Source organism: Nannobrachium achirus (assembly GCF_963921795.1).
Source record: "Nannobrachium achirus genome assembly, chromosome: 16".
In the NCBI taxonomy this organism is placed as follows: domain Eukaryota; kingdom Metazoa; phylum Chordata; class Actinopteri; order Myctophiformes; family Myctophidae; genus Nannobrachium; species Nannobrachium achirus.
This window is the reverse complement of record NC_137823.1, coordinates 11,084,234-11,105,107: the sequence shown is the minus strand read 5'-3', so window position 1 is coordinate 11,105,107 and position 20,874 is coordinate 11,084,234. Positions and strand designations below refer to the sequence as shown.

The 20,874-nt window shown below is 44.5% G+C and overlaps 1 pseudogene across 1 annotated transcript in view; it reads left to right on the top strand.

Annotated features, from left to right (window-relative positions):
• LOC308300130 (intersectin-2-like) overlaps window positions 1-20,874 on the top strand; it is a 131,074-nt pseudogene that overhangs the window by 17,751 nt on the left and 92,449 nt on the right. The window contains exons 4-10 of the transcript XR_013963377.1: window positions 1,794-1,975; window positions 4,475-4,747; window positions 6,368-6,455; window positions 15,004-15,146; window positions 15,804-15,867; window positions 17,595-17,732; window positions 19,637-19,966. The product of XR_013963377.1 is annotated as an intersectin-2-like (transcript). The remainder of the gene's footprint in view (window positions 1-1,793; window positions 1,976-4,474; window positions 4,748-6,367; window positions 6,456-15,003; window positions 15,147-15,803; window positions 15,868-17,594; window positions 17,733-19,636; window positions 19,967-20,874) is intronic.

Here is a 20,874-nt window from a genome sequence, read left to right as displayed (position 1 = left end):
TGTTGTAAATCCTTAATTTGGTCTCTCTTGAGATGGAGTGGTGTCTCCACAACGGCTTCCAGAGTGTTTTCATTGCACTGGCTGCCAAGGTACGTCTCCGGTTTATTTCTGGTGATATGTTGCCGTTATTAGTTATGATGGACCCGAGGTAGTTAAAGGAAGTAACAAACTCTACTTCCTCTCCACTGATATGCAACGGTGGGGGGGGCTGCGCCACCGATGTGCATCAGCTTTGTTTTGGCCCAGCTGACCTTCAGACCCAGTTTGTTGGATTCCTCTTGGTAGATTTCCAAGGCTTCTTTTAACTGATCAGGAGTGGAGCAGAATAGTGTGGTGTCATCGGCGTATTCCAAGTCTGTGAGGGGGTAACTACCCAGTTTAACCCCGGGAACACGTGCACAAGTCCGTTCCATCAGATGGTCGATGATACAGTTGAATAGGTCTGGTAACAGGGCATGTGATGAAATGAAAATCAAATATCTAAATTCTGAATCGAGCAACTTCAAAACTGTCCTGGGGGCTCACAAAAGCCTGATTAGACAATAAAATTACAAAACCTTTTTTTTGTTGTTTTTTTTTGTTTTTTTTTAAGGGAAATATCCCTTTAAAGGTAGGGTAAGTGATTTCATTTCATTCAAATAACAACAATATGGGTCCATGTAGTTGCTGTAGAGTGTTTGGTCCATATTTGGACTTCAGCCTTATCCCCTGTGAGGAGAAAAGAGCAGTTTCAAAAACTGTTGGGTGACAAGTTTTCCTCCAGTCAGGATAGAGTGGGGCCTTCCTCCAATCATGGTCGAGTGGGGGCGGGCCTTACGCGCACCAAGGCCCGCCCCCTCTTGATCATGATTGGAGGAAGGCCCCCTGCCTGCCACCTACATGAAAACTGAAACTGAAAGGGAATAGGTCCGCACTAATGTTCATGATAAAATATCAACATTATTTTCTACTCAGTCTGGGTCTCATAGGAGAGCTGTGGGCAGGTCAAATCCATCAATATTTTTGATTAAACAGATTTTTATTATCGTGAGAACAATGGCTTCCACTTACTCACTAACATTGCAACTTTTCTGGAATAGAAAGCCTGCAGTTTCTATTAGCTTGGATTCCCCATTGATGATGTCTTTTGGTGGATGGATTTGACCTGCCCACAGCTCTCCTATGAGACCCAGACTGAGTAGAATTGTGCTATTTTATCATGAACATTAGTGAGGATCTATTATATGAAGACAGGTAATTATTTTATGCTTTATCTATTGAAAAATAGCAGATATACAAGCTCACAGCGCGGCACCGAGTGCCGCGCTGCAAGCTTGTAGATCAGCTATTTTTGAAAAATCGTGAAAATTTGAAATTTGAATTGATTCTATAAGTGTCTTTTGAATCCTTTTGGAAAAAACTATGTTTCTATGTCGCCAATCAGGCCAGCCATCGTCAACTGGAGCTCAGTTAGTCTTTTCTTGAGAGACTACTATGTCAGTGGTTCTCAAACCTTTTCATGTGAAGGACCCCCAAAATGATATGTATTTGGCCACGGACCCCCATCTCAAAATATCTAGTTCCAGGGACCACCCAGAAGCAAAATTTGAGTTACAAACTTTCGCTTTGAAAATACAAATATTCAAAGATTTGCACACATTTTCACGACTTTTTCAAAAATAGCAGATCTACAAGCTCGCAGCGCGGCACTCGGTGCCGCGCTGTGAGCTTGTATATCTGCTATTTTTCACTGGTTAAAGCATTCAATAATTCTAGGCCAAAATGGGCTAATATTCCTATTATTATTATTGCAGGAGCCTTGCAGACCTGGGTGGCGATGGGAAGATGGACAGGCTGGAGTTCTCCATCGCCATGAAGCTGATCAAGCTGAAGCTGCAGGGGCGGGGCTTACCCTCCTGCCTGCCAATCATCATGAAGCAGCCTCCTCTCTCCAACCCCACCGCAGCCGTGATGACGTCATCATCAACGCGCTTCGGTAACAAACACAAAAACCAACAAAAGAAAAAGCCCTCTCCAAATACTCGTCACCTCTTGCCGCACTGCCAGCTCGTACATCTGCTATTTTATGAGCAACGTTAGCCCCTTTTTCAGAATTTCCACTACAGGGCAGAACCAAAACTAGAACCAGAACGTTCCAGAACCAAGAACTTTCAAGAACCCGTGATGTTCCAGGACCAAGTTCTGCTTACGTTTCTATGTAACCAGACCTAACCGGGAAGGTCCCAAAAAAGAGCAGCAGCAAAAAAGGTTCCCAGAACCTTGTCTGAATTCGGGCCGTGCGCTATGGAAACAAAACCAGAACCAAAAAATAAATAAAAATAGGTTCAGGTTCTGGAAAGTTCTGGTTCCACCTCGCAGGGCTGGATTAACCATTGGGCCGGTGGGGCCGTTGCCAGGGGCCCTTGGCTCTCAGGGGCCCTTGGGGGAACTGGGCCGTGTGGTCATTGACAATTTACTCAAATTAAATGTATACTGTATGTTAATTAAAAATCAAATGTGTGGGCCCCTCCTCTGTTGTCTACAAGTGCTTTCTTGGCCCACACATGGCTTAAAATCCGCATGTCGGGAGGGAGGGGGGGCCCTAAAAAGTTACCCCCGTGAGGGGCCCTCATGGGGGTTAATCCGTCCATGCCACCTCGTAGTGGAAAGGGGGCTTTTGAAACATCTTAAAGGGATCCCTGGCGAATACGACAAATATGCCTTAAAGGAAAATTCCAGAATAAAACATAATACCACTTAATCAGCCTTTTATCACGTATGTACATACCTGGTATGATGGTATGATGGATTTTTTTCCTGGACTCCTCAGATCTCTCTCCCACAGCCAAAACGGCGGTCAATTGAGGTCCTCCAAAAGCGCTAATTTTCACCGCTCCAAAGTCACTTTTTCCATCATAAATCTTTTATTTATAGTTCCTAGAGACGATATAGTCCGCAGTTAATCCCCAAACAGCATGCATTTCCTGAAAACGGATCAATATTTACCTCAACTCCTCAAGAGAAGAAGAATGAAGTCTTGCGTGATTACCGCGTCCCTTTTAGCTTTTTCTTTAGCGCAAATGAAAGCTTTCTCCTGGAGTTATTACAGCCAGTATGTACACAACAAGGCATCGTGGTATATATATAAAAAATAAGAAAGCAGAAGAATATAATCTAGTTAGTCTGTTGATCGCTAGAATCTAGTAATATGACTGAGAAGAACAATAAAAAGACACGTTTCTGTGGTCATGAGGAAATTTTTACCTAAAGTTTATTTGGTGAGGCATTGCAGAATGTCTTGAGGAAAATACGATTATTTTGTGTTTATATTGTAGCCTACATTGTTTACAAATAATAATACATGTTAAAGTTATTTTGTAAGTAATTCCATTAATAAATAATAAATAAAATCGAAGAAATGTATTGAGGAAAATAAAAATAAATAAGGTAATAGAATTACCTTATGACCACAGCAAGTCCGTTATTATGCTTTGTTGTGAATCCTTCTCAGTCATATTACTAGATTCTAGCGATCAACAGACTATCTAGATTATATTCTTCTGCTTTCTTATTTTTTATATATATACCACGATGCCTTGTTGTGTACATACTGGCTGTAATAACTCCAGGAGAAAGCTTTCATTTGCGCTAAAGAAAAAGCTAAAAGGGACGCGGTAATCACGCGAGACGCGAGACTTCATTCTTCTTCTCTTGAGGAGATGAGGTAAATATTGATCCGTTTCAGGAAATGCATGCTGTTTGGGGATTAACTGCGGACTATATCGTCTCTAGGAACTATAAATAAAAGATTTATGATGGAAAAAGTGACTTTGGAGCGGTGAAAATTAGCGCTTTTGGAGGACCTCAATTGACCGCCGTTTTGGCTGTGGGAGAGAGATCTGAGGAGTCCAGGAGAAGTAAAAACTGGAAGGACTATAATAAAAATCCATCATACCAGGTATGTACATACGTGATACAAGGCTGATTAAGTGGTATTATGTTTTATTCTGGAATTTTCCTTTAATACATTATAATTGTCCTCCTTGTTAAAAACACCTTCAATATTTTATTTCTTCAAGAAATAGCTAATCTTTCACTCAATAGGGGAAATGCCTGTCGCAAGTTGATGATGTCATACAACTTTGTGTGGTCTATCCCTATGGAATTTATGGCATGCATGTGCAAAAAACACACATTTGAAATATTGATTTGATGCTTGTATTAACCATAGCAAGTATTACGTTTATTTTCACATCTACTGCCAGGCATTCATTCATTCATTCATTCGTTCATTCATTCATTCATTCATCCATCCGCATCTGTCAGGTTTTTCCAGTGTTTTTACCTTATTTTGGAACTACCTACGTCTTCCTTAGATTACTATTTTCATACATTTAATGTATTGATGAACTAACCTTGTACTGTCCTTGCTTATTGTAAGTTGCTCTGGATTTAGAGCGTCTGCTAAATGCCTAAATTCTAGATTGTCTTACAGGAATGGGTTCCATGCCAAACCTGTCGGTTGGCATGCCACCGATGTCCTCCGTGCCACCCATGTCCTCTGTGCCACTCATGTCCTCGGGGCCAACCATGTCCTCGGTGCCACCCATGTCCTCGGTGCCACCCATGCCCGTCATGCCCCTCATGGCGTGCCCCGTCTCGTCGCTGCAGCCCCTGGTGCCGGTGCCCATGACCTTGCCCCTCATGCCCGCCCTGGCCAACGGCAACGCCACCCTGCTCACCCCCTCCCCCGTGGGCAACCCCGCAGGTTGGTACAGCTGCTTCAAAGTAGGGTCCGGGGACCCCCAGGGGTCCTTTGAGGGAATTGCAGGGGGTCGCCAGCTAAATGATATAGGAACCAAATTCGTATACTCTCAGAGTTAAATTAACATTGATTTCACAATACAAAACGGGGTCTCAGAGATAGAAATGCCATTAAATGTGGTCCGTAGCCTAAAATGCATGTCAAACTGGGGCTTCTTGAAATTAAAACCATGGAGAATCACTGCTATAGAGCTGTAAACATCTTCTCTCCTGGGGGTCCCTGGCATATCTTTTCAATCGGGGGTCCATGTTCTGAAAAGTGCCAATTTGGGGGTCCTTGGCATGAAACGGTTTGAGAACTTAGAATGCTCTGGTGTTATCAGCCCTCCAGGGTTGGCTTTGACCTCATTTATGCGTGTTGAGGTGGAATGTATTGCCCGCAATCATATAGTTTCTCTCTGTGTTTTGACGAAAGGCTGACTGATAACAGTATGTAGAGGTTAACCCTGTTAAGAGGTACAATCATATGGTTTCTCTCTGTGTAGAGGTTACCTATCGTCGTTGTCGGGTGGAAACCTCGTATCTCCAAGTTTCAAATGTGTATGTTCTTTCGCAGAGTAAAGCCCTGCTTCATCGTACAAGGCTGTCGCACAAAGGTAGTGAAAACAACAGATCTACAAGCACACAACGCCTTGCGGTGCGAGGCGCTGTGTGCTTGTAGATCGGCTGTTTTCACTTGTTTAAATCATTTTGGAAAATGGAAAATGCAAAACAAACTGTTTTGGACATACAAGGTTTTCACCCGACAACGACGCTATGTTAAGAGGTACAATCATATGGTCTCTCTCTGTGTAGAGGTTAACTCTGTTAAGAGGTACAGGAATAGCTGTGCTGGCAGGGCTGCCACTAACCTTGTTGTCGACCGTAAAGCGACGAAGAGATAAGATTAGATGTACTGTACACACACACACACACACACACACACACACACACACACACACACACACACACACACACACACACACACACACACATACACATACACACACACACACACTCCTTCCAAGGGCATGATGTGTGCTGTGCATGTCTGCAGCAGTGTTACACACTTACATTGCATAAGAAATGTGCACTTCTTTTAAAAGGGCATGCAACGTGTGTGCATTGCATGCGTGCTTGCGCGTGCCTGAATGTACACACACACATGCATGCGTGTGGCATGATAAAACATGCACATTGCATTACATTGCCGAATGCAAAAGTGGAGGAAAACAACGTATGTGCAAATAAATATTATTGCATATAAATGGGAATGTAATAAAGGGCTTTGCACACAGGACCGTTGTCTGTGTGAGTAAACAGTACAGTGTTACAGTTCAAGACTACCTGACGACACTAAAACAGAAACGTGTATTTTCTGTATATAAGTATATAGCAGGGGTTAGCTTGGTATAAACTTTTTGAAAGATGTCAGCCGTATTTCAACGTTTTTCTATCACTTGGTATGAAACCATTGCGACAAATAGCTGCAGTTTATTCCAACGTAATCAACTGTAATTTATTCAAATCTCTCTCTCTCTCTCCCTCCCTCTGTCTCTCTGTCTCTCTCTCTCTCTCTCTCAAGGTATGTCAGGGTTCTCCTCCCCCATGGTCTTCTCTCCGTCTACGGGGATGTCCAAGACCAACTCTCTCCTGGACCTGGGCTCTAGCAGGTGAGGACCCCCCCAAGTGTTATTATTCTGACTGTGGGGAGAACCTGGACAGTTTTGGCAGTGGATGTTGGAACATCGGGGACATTCGAGTGTTTTGGAGTTATTTGCATCCCCCCATTCAGACATACCTCTATAGTCCGGGCATTTCGGGCAGTATGTTGATGGAATGATGATGGCATGTTGATGGAGTTTTAGTGACTCATCACTTAAACTATGGTTTAGTGAGGAGTCGTCACTTTTCACAGTTTTGTGGTGGCCGTGTTTCAGAAAGGAATGTTTTTCGTGCAAAACAAATCCTTGCATTGGATTCAGAATCCCCGCCAAAAAAACCCTAGTTTGACCCCTCACATGCTACTTAAAGCATATTTCTTTTTTGTATTATTTTACTGTATAGTAAAGTCTACGAGAGCCCAACTTTGATTGGCTCCCACAAGTTTCCGAATACAAATATGCGATGTCCCTATAGCCAAAAGTGTTTCATATGGCTATTTCTAACTGTGTGCCAAATTTCATGCTTCTATCATAAAGTGCACGATTTGTGCACGAAACGCTCTGACTACTATGGAAGCGTCGCCATTCAGTATTATAAGTCAATGTCTGAAAGGCAGCATGTGGGAATGGAAAGCGGCCCCCCTTTACACTGTACTTCTGCCTTTCTGAGTTTTTATCTTGAGTTTCTGAGCGTCTCAACTGGTGTCAGGTTACGCTGCCGATTAGGTTTTATTCTAATGTAAAAAGAGAAAGGTAAGGGGAGGAAGCAGCTCAAATTCAAGCTGTAATGTGAGCCTGTTTACTGAAGGGTGTGTCGTATTGTGCCTGTTGTTTTTGGAAGTATTGTGTTGTGTTGTGTTGTGTTGTGTTGTGTTGTGTTGTGTTGTGTTGTGTTCTATTATTGTGTGTGTGTGTGTGTGTGTGTGTGTGTGTGTGTGTGTGTGTGTTGTGATCCACATTGAACCATTGTCCTCCCACAAGGAAACTAGGCTCTATGGTGAATGCAAACCTGGTGAAATGCTAACCTGCCAACGCTGGTGAATGCTAACCTGGTGAATGCTCAGCCCCTGTTTCTAAGTGGGGGTGTTTCTGAATGGAGACCTGTCCCCGGCTCTGTCTACTACGCACAGCAGCCATTTTGGAGAGAAATTGGGTCCTCTTCTCACTTCCTTCACAGGTGTTACCAATGATACTAATGAAGGCTCTGTTCCATGCCCCCTTAAAAGCTGTGTAACTCTTAAGAGTGTACAAATGGAACCTAATGGACCCATTACGGGTCCATTTGGTTCCATTTGTACACTCTCAGAGTTATGGGGGCCCTTGAAATTAAAAGGTTAGCCACTTTGCTACAGTACATGAAGTACAGTAAGGAAGAGGCCCGATTTCTCTCCGATATGGCTGCCGTGCATAGAGCCTGTTCACACCTAAGGCGGCGATTCTCAACCTGTGGCCCGGGGGCCTGCTTTTGGGGCGCAAAGGATGGACCCCCAAATAATTGGAAAAACATGAGATTGCAATGATCGCATGACATTAATGTTAAACATTAATTGACCACTGCGCGGTCGGGTGGCGCAGTGGTAAGGTCCCTGGCCACCAGGTTGTGGGTTCGAATCCACCGTGGTGCATCCGGCTTTGGCGGCTATGCTAACGCAATCATTTGGGATTGATCAAAATCACTTCAGTTTGACCACTTTTAGAAACCACCAGGATTAACACATCGGGTGCTCCTGGATTGCCTCATTTATCCCCTCTCGCTGCCCAGGCCCACCACCATTGTATTGAATCCGGCCCTGCTGCGTCAATGCATGCGTCATGACGTCACTTGGTCACATGAGCGCAGACAGGATGTTGTTGTGTAACTTTCTGTATGGGCCAGTGTTGATCATAACTGTTCATTGCGATCAATATTTTGACATTTTGCCGCACCACGCCACAGTTTTAGCCATAAAACAAACATCAGAGATAAAGGGCGTTAAAGATGGGGAAATGCATTGGAGTATATGGAGAAAAACGGCCGCGCGATGCTCTCAGCGTCGACTCGAAGCGACTAGCGGCTAATGGGCTACATCCATGCGTAGCCCCAACCTAACGGTGAGATTTAAAGTTAATACTGTAAATACAGTAAACACGTCAACGCGTCGTGGGCCTCCAGAGACATCAAAGAGATTGGCGTGTAGACACCTTGTGGGCATCCCATGAGTTAATACAATTGACCCGAGGTGCACTGTGGCCTACTTGCTGTGTTCTTTTTCAATCTACACCAAATCTCTTCAGCAAAATAATACAAGTCACGTCGCGACACATTGTGAGCGTGTAGATCTGTTGTTTTTGGTGATTTTCAAGTGGTTAAATTGTCAAGTATAAAAAAATCAATCAATCAATCTGTCCTATAATGGAAATGTATATTTTCTCAACTTGGGGGTAAAATGTACACATTTTATGTGCTGTGATCCCAGACTTCACACGGTCATTCTATGACATCAGTCCCCTATGACATATCTATGATGCACAACTCCATATTTTTGGCAAAGGTTTCAATTTCGTTCGCCTTTCCCTTCACCTTATTTATTATTTTATAATTATGAATTTTCAAAGGTTAGTGAAAATCTCTGAAAGCATGGCAGGGAACGTCACAGTAAAGTTGGAATATGGAGAAGGGAGGTTTCCGTCCCCAAAAAGCGACCACATCCTGTTTGACACAAAACCCTGTGTAACCTGGTGGACAGAGAGCAGAGTGTTAGCCCGGGGCAGAGGCGGTGCGGGGTGTGACACCCTCGCTGGTTACCACCCATATCTGTGTCACCTGGCCGCGTTATTGTTGTTCCATATCCTGTTGCATCCGGTAGGACGGCATGAGGGTACAGTCACACAGTACAGTATATGCGTGCACATGTGCACACGCAAGTGCACGCACGCACACACACACACACACACACACACACACAGGTTCATGGGTTTCAGGATTTGTAGTGTGCCAGTCTGTGCCTGTGTTCATTTAAACGGCAGATTTTTTTTTTTTCGTTTTTAGTCATAGTCATTTGAATAAGATTTAATTTAGTTTTAGTCATATTTTAGTCATCTTAAATGCTTTTAGTCTAGTTTTAGTCGACTAAATGCCATAACATTTCAGTCCACTAAATCTACAGATGATTAAGTATTCTGGCGGTGCCTTGATGGCCTCGTGATGGCATATTTTACACTTGGTTTGCTTGCTGAAAATAGCCGATCCTCAAGTTCACAACGCTGAACTTGCAGATCGGCTATTTTCAGAGCGCCACCAAACATAGAATGAATTTTTATTTAGTTCTACTGGATCTCTTCTCCACTAGTCCCTCCCTGTAACATTTTAGCCTGGTTTTTATTTGTTGACGGAATAGTCAATATATTTAGTCTTAGTTTTAGTCGTCTTAGCTTAGTTTTTATTTAGTTTTAATGTAGTTTTCGAGTTAGAAAATAGATAGTCGACACACATCTTTCGTCATAGTTTTAGTCTGTGAAATGTAGTGTGGTCCCATCCAGTTATTACACTGACAGTCTGCAGAAAGAGACAAGAGAAAAAACATAGGACAAGACAACGGAGACTAGACTGGGACAACCAGTAAGACTAAACCGGGAGATTAGCGACCGTCAGGTTGCAAACACAAACTTTAGAAGGCAATGGTAGCCAATCAGGAGGGAATATGGGAAATGGGACAGATTGATGACATTGATGACATGACTTTAGAGATACTGTGTATCGCTTTGCGTGATTTTAGGGCAAAATCTGGAGGAGCAGTGTCCAAAAATTTGTTTTCAAAAATCGGCCAGATGGTGGTGCTAGATGGGACAGATGCATTTTGATGAGATGACTGTAGAGATACCGTGTTCCTTTTTGTTTGATTTTAGGGCAAAATCTGTAGGAGCAGTGTCCAAAACTGTGTCTTGCAAGAATGGGCCTCATGGTCGCTCTAGAAGAGGGCCATGTGAGAAATGAGGCAGCCAATGAGTGTGTGTGTACAAAGTTTGGCATAGATCGGGGCAACGGTGGAGGAGATATGAGTAGGGGAAAAGTGTGACGTGACAGACAGACAGACTGACGGACGGACGGACTGACAGCCGGTGGAGGTTTTGATAGTGACTGCGACCTGGCGGTCGCAAAACAAGGACTCAGTCACTCCGTCAGTCAGTCACAATAGGAGGGAGCAGAGGCTAAACACACACCACACACTTAACCTCATGCCTACATGCCTATTATAACCCTTACAATGTCAATCTTTCCCTGATTTGAAGCTGGACTCAAATACGTTTCAGCCATAAAAAACAGCCAGTACCACTAACATTGTCTAGTGATGAAATTGTACTGTACTTGGGAATATTTACTATATTTACTATACCATACTATACTACACAAGTATAGTGATAATATCACTATACTCGTGATACTCGTGTATATTCGTGCACATATTATGTGCACGCACGCTCGCACGCACGCTCGCTCGCACGCACGCACGCACGCACGCACGCACGCACGCACGCACACACACACACACACACACACACACACACACACACACACACACACACACACACACACACACACACACACACACACCCAGAGGAGCCCTTGGGCATGGGCTGGATGCAGACAGACAGACAGCACCCCGCCTCTCATTGTGTCAGTGAAAGCTCTTCTCTCTCCCGGGATCTGCTCTGGCTCCAGTCTCTCCACCCATCTGTCTGTGGTGACATGTTTTGACTTAAACAAAAAGGATCGATTCTGTTATGTACTACAAATACTGTGTTACAAGTAAACATCCAGAATGAAAAAATAATTTAATAAATACATACCAAAAGTAGAACATGCTCACTGTGCTCGTTTCACAAGTTTTCAAATGTGTGAAATGTACAAGAATCTTTTTAAAATAGCAGATCGACAAGCTCGCAATAAAGTTCAGTTTCACCAGTTTTGGAAAAAGTACTCACATTCTTTACTTAAGTAAAAGTATCAATGCTGCAATACTCTGTAACAAGTTAAAGGGTTAACCCTAATAATGTGGGGACCCCCCTGGGGGCCCCCGACCCACAGGTTGAGAACCACTACTTCAGACCATTGTTTTCTCCCTCAACAGTAAACAAACCAACATGCAGTAGTATATTCAGGGTGTCTGCACATTTCTAAAGTGACAATTATGTAATGCGTGTGGTTGTGGTTGATGTTACTGTTGACTACAGTAGCAACAACAACAACAAGGGTTATGTTGGCTAAACTTGGCTTGTGGTGGAAATCTTTGGTCAAAATTCAATTTTTACCACCGACATACACCACGAGTGGACAATAATGTTACCAGAAACTCATAAAGAGACAGCCCTAAATGACCATAATAGCTCTGTAACTCTAAGAGTGTACACATGGAACCAAATGGAACCGTACACGCTTAAGCCCCTATCATAGTAGGCACCGCGGTGATAAGCTATCCACCGCGGTGTAGTCTTTTTAAGTCATAAAACTACAACATTACGGCATTACTCGCGGTGAAGAGCTATCCACCGCGAACCCCGACACATCTCTCTGTTTTTACTTTCAGACAGATCGGCCCATCACCCCGTACTGTCCTATCAATAAAGGCATAAAAGCCCAAAAACGTATCTTAAAAAAAGGGGGGTCCTTGTAAATAAAACCTTTGAGAACCACCAGTACAATACTAATACATGGAGTAGTAGTAAATAAGTACAATACATGTTCTGAAGAAAACCTGGAGACTTGACATTCAGTAATCGGGTCTTATGATCAAAATAAGAACATTATAAATTTATAATGGAGGGGTCACGGTGGCGCTTTCGGTAGCGCTGTCGCCTCACAGCTAGAAGGTCCTGGGTTCCATTCCCGCCGGGGGACGATGTGGGCGCTGGGGGGCGTGTATTCTCCTCTGCGTCATCAGCGCCCACAGCCCCACACCCTAGGTGGGGTTGGTGAAAGGGCCTTTCTCTGTGGAGTTTGCATGTTCTCCCCGTATCTCCTATAGGGTAGATACCCTCACAAAAACATGCAGCAATCCTGGCCAGCCGGGCGCCTGAATAAGGTGTTCCTTTCACACGCTACGTCCAACTGGGGAAACTCCCCCCTGTCAGGTGATAAGAAGTGGCCTGCTCACTCCTCATGCACTGAAGGAAGCATGAGCTCAGCAGAGGGAGAGCAGAGCCCAGGAATACAGCTTAGGCAATTGGCACTGGGTGAAAAATGGGTTACAAAATCGTGGGATAAAATTTTTTGGTGTGTCAAAGAAAAAGACAATATAAAACTCCCCGCGGACAAGACCAAGTCTGTACCAGGCATATTGATGACCCCTGCTGTTTATTCTTACAACGACAACCACCATAGGCATAACAGGCAGAATGTGTGTGATTACCATAGACAGTGAAAGTGCACACAGCTCTCTGCCTCGGAGACGTGTCGTCCGTGTGAGCATTTTTAGCTCTGCAGCTAATTAAGAGCGCTAGGAAACAACAGCGGGGACTCTCTAGGCAATTAGTGTCGTTAAGTAAAAGGACTGAACAGCAGGCAGGCGGGGATACAAACCATCACACTGCTAACGTCCTACTCTCACTCTGTATCTGCTAACCGAGCTGCGCAGGGGATTCCTGGGATGTTATCCAGGGAAGAATTTACCTTTTTTTTCTCCATGGCAGTCATGCTGACAACAAATAATGCTGTAAAGCTTTAAATTGTACTTTTATGGGGGCACGGTTGGTAGCGCTTCGCCTCACAGTTAGAAGGTCCTGGGTTCGATTCCCGCTGTGGGACGCTGTGGGGTTGGCGAAAGGGCCTTTCTGTGTGGAGTTTGCATGTTCTCCCCGTGTCTCCTACTAGGGTAGATACCCTCACAAAAACATGCAGTAATCCTGGTCTCTGTAATGCCTCCCCCTGGCCAGCCGGGGCGCCTGATGGAGGGGAAAGGAACTGGTGTGAATAACATGTTCCTTCCACGCGCTACGTCCAAACCGGGGAAACTCCCCCCTGTCAGGTGAAAAGAAGCAACTTGGCCTACTCATGCATAGAAGGAAGCATGAGGTCAGTCCGTTGTGTCCCCAGGCGCGGCAGAGGGAGAGCAGAGCCCAGGATTACAGCTTAGGCAATTGGCAATGGGTGAAAAAATTGGTTACAAAATCGTGTGATAAAGATTATAGAGATATGTTTTTTTTGTACTTTTATTATCATTATTATTAGTAGTAGTAGTTTTAACCTGTTTTCAATTTCAGTTTAGTTTTAATGAAACATTTTTAACGTTGAGTTTGCTAGTTAATATTGTAGCTGTCTTTTGCTTCCCAGGTGAAAAGCAGGGTTTTGTCCCAGTTCTGTCTGAACAGCGGAGGAGAACACTTGGTCCTCGAGACTAGAACACCAAACACATTCTAGGCTAGAGTCTAGACCAGTGATTCTCAACCTTTTCAGGTCACAACCCCAAAAATAATAATGTTTTAACTGGGGACCCCCCACTCTGACGAGCACTAAGAGTTGAGGCATTACATTTGGTATGACACGGTTCTATTGTGAAAATAGCAGATCTACAGTACATGCTCACAGCGCGAGGCATTGTAAGCACAATTTCTGCCTCTAATATTTGACAATTTGGCCTTAATATGTATTAAAAAGTCCTTAAATTGCACATTCAGTTAATCTGGAGACCCCCCAAAAATAATTTGGGGGTTACCACCAGTCCTGTTCAGAATTTGACGTCTCCACAAAATATTAGAAATCGCTCAATAGTGGGCTCGATAAAAGCCCGGCTCAATAAGCAGGATCGATAAGGTGCTCATTATCAATAACAAATCTACGAGCTCTATCCCTACCCATGGTGAGCGACATGGCGCATCCCCGGCGTCACGTGACATCCTTTCCTTTAACTGCCACCGTTAGGTCGCAGCTACTCTCAAAACCTCAACTGGCTGGCTGTCTGTCAGTCTGTCCGTCACATCACAATTCTCTCCTACTCATATCTCCACCACCATTGCCAAACTTTGCACACACACTCCTTGGCTGCCAAACCACAACCTCCACCCCTCATTTCTCACATGGCCCTCTTCTAGCGCCACCATGAGGCCGATTCTTGCAAAACACATTTTTGGACACTGCTCCTACAGATTTTGCCCTAAAATCCCACAAAGCGGTGAACAGTATCTCTACAGTCATGTCATCAACATGCATCTGTCCCATCTAGCGCCACCATCAGGCAGATTTTTGAAAAACACGTTTTTGGACACTACTCCTACAGATTTTGCCCTAGAATCACACAAAGTGGTACACGGTATCTCTACAGTCATGTCATCAACATGGATCTGTCCCATTTCCCATATTCCCTCCTGATTGGCTACCATTGCCTTCTAAAGTTTGTGTATGCGACCTGGCGGTCGCTTATCTCCCTATTTAGGGAGTCTTACTGGTTAGCTTCCTTTGTTACTATTGGAGTTTGTGTCACACCGGTATAACTATGTATTTATAACATACAGTCTTTCCTTCTGTCTGTCTGTCTGTCTGTCTGTCTGTCTGTCTGTCTGTCTGTCTGTCTGTCTGCCTGTCCAGCTCAAACTCCTCCTCCACGACGTCATTGGCCAGCAACTCTCCCAAGACGGGCTCGTGTGATTGGTCGGTTCCGCAGGCCGCCAGGCTGAAGTACCGTCAGCAGTTCAACACCCTGGACAAGCTGATGAGTGGATACCTGTCAGGTATACACTACTACACACACACATAAACAATACATTATACACACACACACACACACACACACACACACACACACACACACACACACACACACACACACACGCGCGCACACACACGCACTCCCGGTTCGATTCCGGGCTCCCCCAGAGTTAGTGTTGAAGAGTCCTTGAGCAAGACTCTGAACCCCTAGTTGCATGGTTTCCTCTGCCATCGGTGTATGAATGTGTGTGTGAATGGGTGAATGTAATGCACAATCCATGTAAAGTGCATTGGATAAAGGCGCTATATAAATGCACCATTTATGCACGCACGCACACACACACACACACACACATTTTAATTTAGTTTTACTCATAGTCTTTTGAATCTTTTTTTATTATTATTTTTTTATTCTGTAATGTTTTAGTCATCTGAAAAGTTGTAGTTTTATTCAGTCGACTAAAAACCACAAGACTTTACTTGACTGAATCTACAGTTGATTTTGTCGACACACATGCCTTGATGACGTCGCAAATTACTCGTAATGCCAGATTTTACACCTGGTTGCATGCTGAGAATAGACGATCTATGACATTGCTAAAAAAAACTCATTACGTTGTGAGCTTGTAGATAGCTTGCAGATAAATGAAGATTTATTATTTCTGTTTTTTTTTTTTTAGGTCCACAGGTTAGGAATGCGCTGACAGCCTCCAACCTCACGCAGACCCAGCTCGCTACAATCTGGTGAGTGTGAGTGTGAGTGTGCGTGCGTGCGTGCGTGCGTGCGTGCGTGCGTGCGTGCATTGAGGGTAATTGACAGTACATTTGTATTTACTTTTAGTTATAGTCTTTTGAATACAATTCTGACCAATGTCATCCATCTCTGAGCTGGGCTATAGGTAGCCTCGCAACAGAGTCTGGGAGTTCTCCATAGACAACGCATTACGCGATGACGTAGTTACTCACTTTGACTGACAGGTCCAGTCAGTAGTCATCAGCGCATCAAAACATCGTCGGGAGATCATCAAATACGTATTTTCCAGACAGAAATTCCAAAAGTGCAAACTGTTGTTCTTTTTTAAGTTCTGAGATTCCGTTGATTTCAGATAAAACTTTGCTTAATGTAGCTTTCATTTGCGATTTGTGAACTCGCGTCGGGCATGGGGACCGCCATGTTTGTTTACAAAATGTGAGAGCTGCAGCAGCCCGCTCGACCAATCAGGAGCGCTGTGAGGCGGGTTCGCTCGAAATGCAGCCTTTTGATGGAAATTAGAAACCCAAGTTCTAATAAAGAGGCTCGATGGGAGGGACACCAGACCGAGAAAGGAAGAACATTGGTGATGACGTAGCTCGGGATGGCCTGCGAGGCTAGGCTATAGGTCAGGGGTTCCCAAACTTTTTTGTCTCAGGGCACCCCATGAATATTTTTTTAATCCGAGGCACCCCTACATGATAATTCTCACTCCCAGCACCTTTTATTTATAGCGTATCGTCGTTGTCGGGTGGAAACCTTGTATGTCCAAAACCATTAGTTTTGTATTTATCATCTATAAAATGTACTAAACTAGTGAAAACAGCAGATCTACAAGCACACAACGCCTCGCATCGCATCTTGTAGATCGGCTGTTTTCACTAGTTTTGTGTGACAGTCTTGTATGATGAAGCAGGGCTTTGCTTTACCAAAAGAGATACAAGGTTTCTGCCCGACAGTGACGATATTTTAGTGATTATGTTGCGAGGAAAACGTCGAGATAATAGCCATTTTGGTTAGAACTGACTGAAAATAACTTTGTACATCAAGTTTAAAATGATACTAAATATTTTTGTGTCCAAATAAATTCCAAATTTTATCAAATGATCTCGCGGCACCCCTGGACTGCCATCGCGGCACCCCAGGGTGCCCTGTCACCCACTTTGAAAACCCCTGTCCTAGAACATGCAGTGCCCACAGGCTGGTTGTTAGAGAGTTTCACCAACTTGGGATGCCCACAGTGGAGGCAAAAAGGCTGGCAGCCGCCTGTTGTATCATCAGTTTCAATTTCAGTTTATTTTTATTTATAGTGCAATCATCACCCCAAGGGGTCTCTGTGCACTTCAAAAGAGTACAACAAGTCATTAAAAACAGCCATAGAGCAAAAACATCAATATAAAAACAGTGATACAACAAAAAACATCAGTAGCAAAAACTGTGCAGATCAGTAAAAACTAGGGAGGACCGGGATGGTGGTCAACTCACATTGAGCAGTACAAATCATGAAGACATCTGAATCTGTGAATATAACTTCAATGCACTTACAGCATAATGCTTGTGTCTGCTCTGTATGTTTCTCCTTGATTTGGACATAATTAAATGGTGGAAATGTGTGCGTGCGTGTGCCTGCGTGCGCACGTATGCGTGTGTGTGTGTGTGTGTGTGTGTGTGTGTGTGTGTGTGTGTGTGTGTGTGTGTGGCTGCGTGTGTACGCGTGCAGGACTCTGGCTGACGTGGATAAGGACGGCCAGCTCAGAGCGGAGGAGTTCATCCTGGCCATGCACCTGGTGGAGATGGCCAAGACCGGACGACCCCTTCCTCTGACCCTGCCCTTTGACCTGGTACCCCCCTCCCTGAGGTACTAACACCCTGCCCATTGACCTGATACCCCCTCTCTAAGGTATATAACAGCCTGCCTTATGACCTGGTGCCCTCCTCTCTAAGACAGTGGTTCTCAACCTTTTCAGGCCGCAACCCCCAAAATAATCATATTCTAACCGGGGACCCCCCCCCCCCCCCCCCCCCTCACACACACACCCAGACGAGCACTAAGAGTTGAGCACAGTTCTATTGTGAAAATAGCAGATCTACATACTCACAACGCCTCGCAACGCGAGGCGTTGTGAGTATGTAGTTCGGCTATTTTCACAATTTCTGACTCTAATAATTGAACATTTGGCCAATGTTTAATTAGTCGTTTTAGGGGTATTAAAAGTCCTTAAATTGTCACTTTGGTGTTGTGGCAGTGGGTGTCGCTAACCTTTTGGAGATATTTGGTCAGATATGCTGGCACTGAGGGGATTGAGGGCATTGACTATTTTGAAAGTCAATCCCATTTTTAGTTGTTTTACCCTGTCTTTCACGTTGAGCCATCTCGTGACCACCGGCCAACCAATCACTGAATGGGCAAGAGAGTTTGCCAGTTCAGCTCCTCGTGCATTCTTCCGGCTGCTTCAAAACGCCACTGAGCAACTGGCACTGAAATGAATAGCTGGGGTACGGGGCAGTCCGCTCTCCATATCGTCGTTGCCGGGTGAAAACCTTGTATGTCCAAAACCGTTCGTTTTGCATTTATCATTTTAAAAATGATTTAAACTACTGAAAACAGCCGATCTGCAAGCACACAACGCCTCGCACCGCGAGGCGTTGTGTGCTTGCAGATCAGCTGTTTTCACTACTTTTGTGCGACGGCCTTGTATGATGAGGCAGGGCTTTACTTTGCGAAAGAACGTACACATTTGAAACTTGGAGACACGAGGTTTCCACCCGACGACGACGATATTATATATACAGTATACCCTATGGGTGCCCCGCTCTCTCAGATAAAATCAACCTATTGAACAGGAAACTTGTGAAAAGGGTTTACAACTAAGTAAAACAAATAAACATCCCTTTTTAACCATTAAACCACCATTTGTCTTGTGAGGACCATAGGACGATGGCACTCACAATGTTCTGCTTCTTGTGGCCCTCACCAGACGAACACACACACGCGCACGCACACGCACACACACACACACACACACACACACACACACACACACACACACACACACACACACACACACACACACCTAGTTAACTAGAGTGATGGATGTCAGTGCTAATGCTGCAGTGTTCCATTTCCTCTGTGCTTCCTTCCAGGGGAGGAGGAGGAGGAGGGAAGGCTGTGGAGATGGTGAATGGAACGGGGCCCTACACCGCCCCTGGACTCATAGACACCCCGGAGGCTGAGAAGAGTAAGAACGCGCTTATGATACTTAACTATTTTGTAGCCAAACGAACGCTTGTTTCTTTTTTCACGCCGAAAAAGCGAGTTGTTCTTTTCCCCGACAGAGCCTGTCTGAGCAGATGCGCAGGTGTCTGCAGCAGCAGCAGCAGCACCAGTAATGCTACTCTGTAATCTTGAGCGCACATAAACAATAATGGCGGCAGGACCACTTTTCTGGTCTTTTTTTTGTTTTAGCCTGGATCTACTTTCTCTATTTCTGTCTGAAACTGGTGCAACCGAGGGAGAGGGAGAGAAGCCTCTCGCTTCGTAATGGCGGCTCCCATAATGTTTTTCTTTTGTTATTTTACACAATAAATATTTTTTTTGTCTTCAATAAAATCGCAAAGGTAAGGTACTTAAATGGCGGAAAAAGAGTTAATAATGCATTACAACATACCTACAGTGAATGTGTTTTATATGCCTACAATGGCGTAGAAAAAATACGGTGAAGCAGCATTCTACTTCTATGGGCCGACTGCTTGGAATAAGGACACTAACCTCTCCTCTACTCTCCTCTCCTCTCCTCTCCTCTCCTCTCCTCTCCTCTCCTCTCCCCAGTATCCTTCGAGGACAAGCTGAAGGAGAACTTTGCGCGAGGGAGCGCCGAGCTGGAGAAGCGTCGGCTGGCGCTGGAGGAGGAGCAGCGGAAGGAGCGGGAGCGGCGGGAGAGGGAGGAGCGGGAGGAGAGGGAGAGGAGGGAGAGGGAGGCGCGCGAGCAGGAGAACCGGAGGCGCGCCGAGGAGGAGAGACGCCTGGAGAGACACCGAGAGATGGAGAGACAGAGGGAGGAGGAGAGGAGGAGAGAGGAGGAGAGGAAGGAGGTGAGTGGAGGAGGTCCGTTCTGAAATTCTGCCCAAACCCGACTATAGAGCATGGCAGTGGGCGTGGTTTACTCAGTGGCGTCAGTTCAGAAAAAGCTAAGGTATGGCAACATGACTGGTGTCTTGCATGCAAGACACCAGTCATGTCGCCATACCTTAGCAACAGACATGATCATTTTTTTTAAGGAGTACATTTTGTTTCATTTATATTTTTTCGGTTGTTCAAGTGCAGCTAAACTTTGCACATGCCACAATTAACAATAATGCATTGCACCTGTGCAGCTGACCTGCGGAACCATGTTGTCAAGATGGGGAGAATATAATTATAATACCTTGTTAAAGTGACCATATTTAACAACATAATAACCAGGATTTATATTTAAAAGTAACTTTTATTTTCGCCCCTGGACCCAGGGTATGGCAGCTGCATACCCCTGCCATACCCAATTGACGCCCCTGGGTTTACTGGTCCCACTAAAAGAATCTCCCGTTCATTTTCCTCATAGACCTTCACGGAAATATGTATAACAATTATGTTAAGCCTAAAACCAAGCCATCCAGGATTGCAGTGAATCATGACCATAAATCCTTTGTTTCTGTGAAAAGAACATTTTGAAAATCGCTAAACAAAGGGTAGTTATTAAATGTAGTATATCAAATAATGTAATATTAAAATATGTTTTCACATAGGATCAAAGGTTTTAGGGTCATGATTCACTGCAATCCTGGATGGCTTGACAGGCTTAACATAATTGTTATAAATATTTTTGTAAAAGTCTATGGGGAAAATGAATGGGAGATTTTTTTAAACCACTTCCACTGCGATGCCCTATACCAGGGTTCCCCAATAGGCGGCCCGCGGGCCATTTGCGGCCCACGGGGGGGCTACTGTCTGGCCCCCACCAACC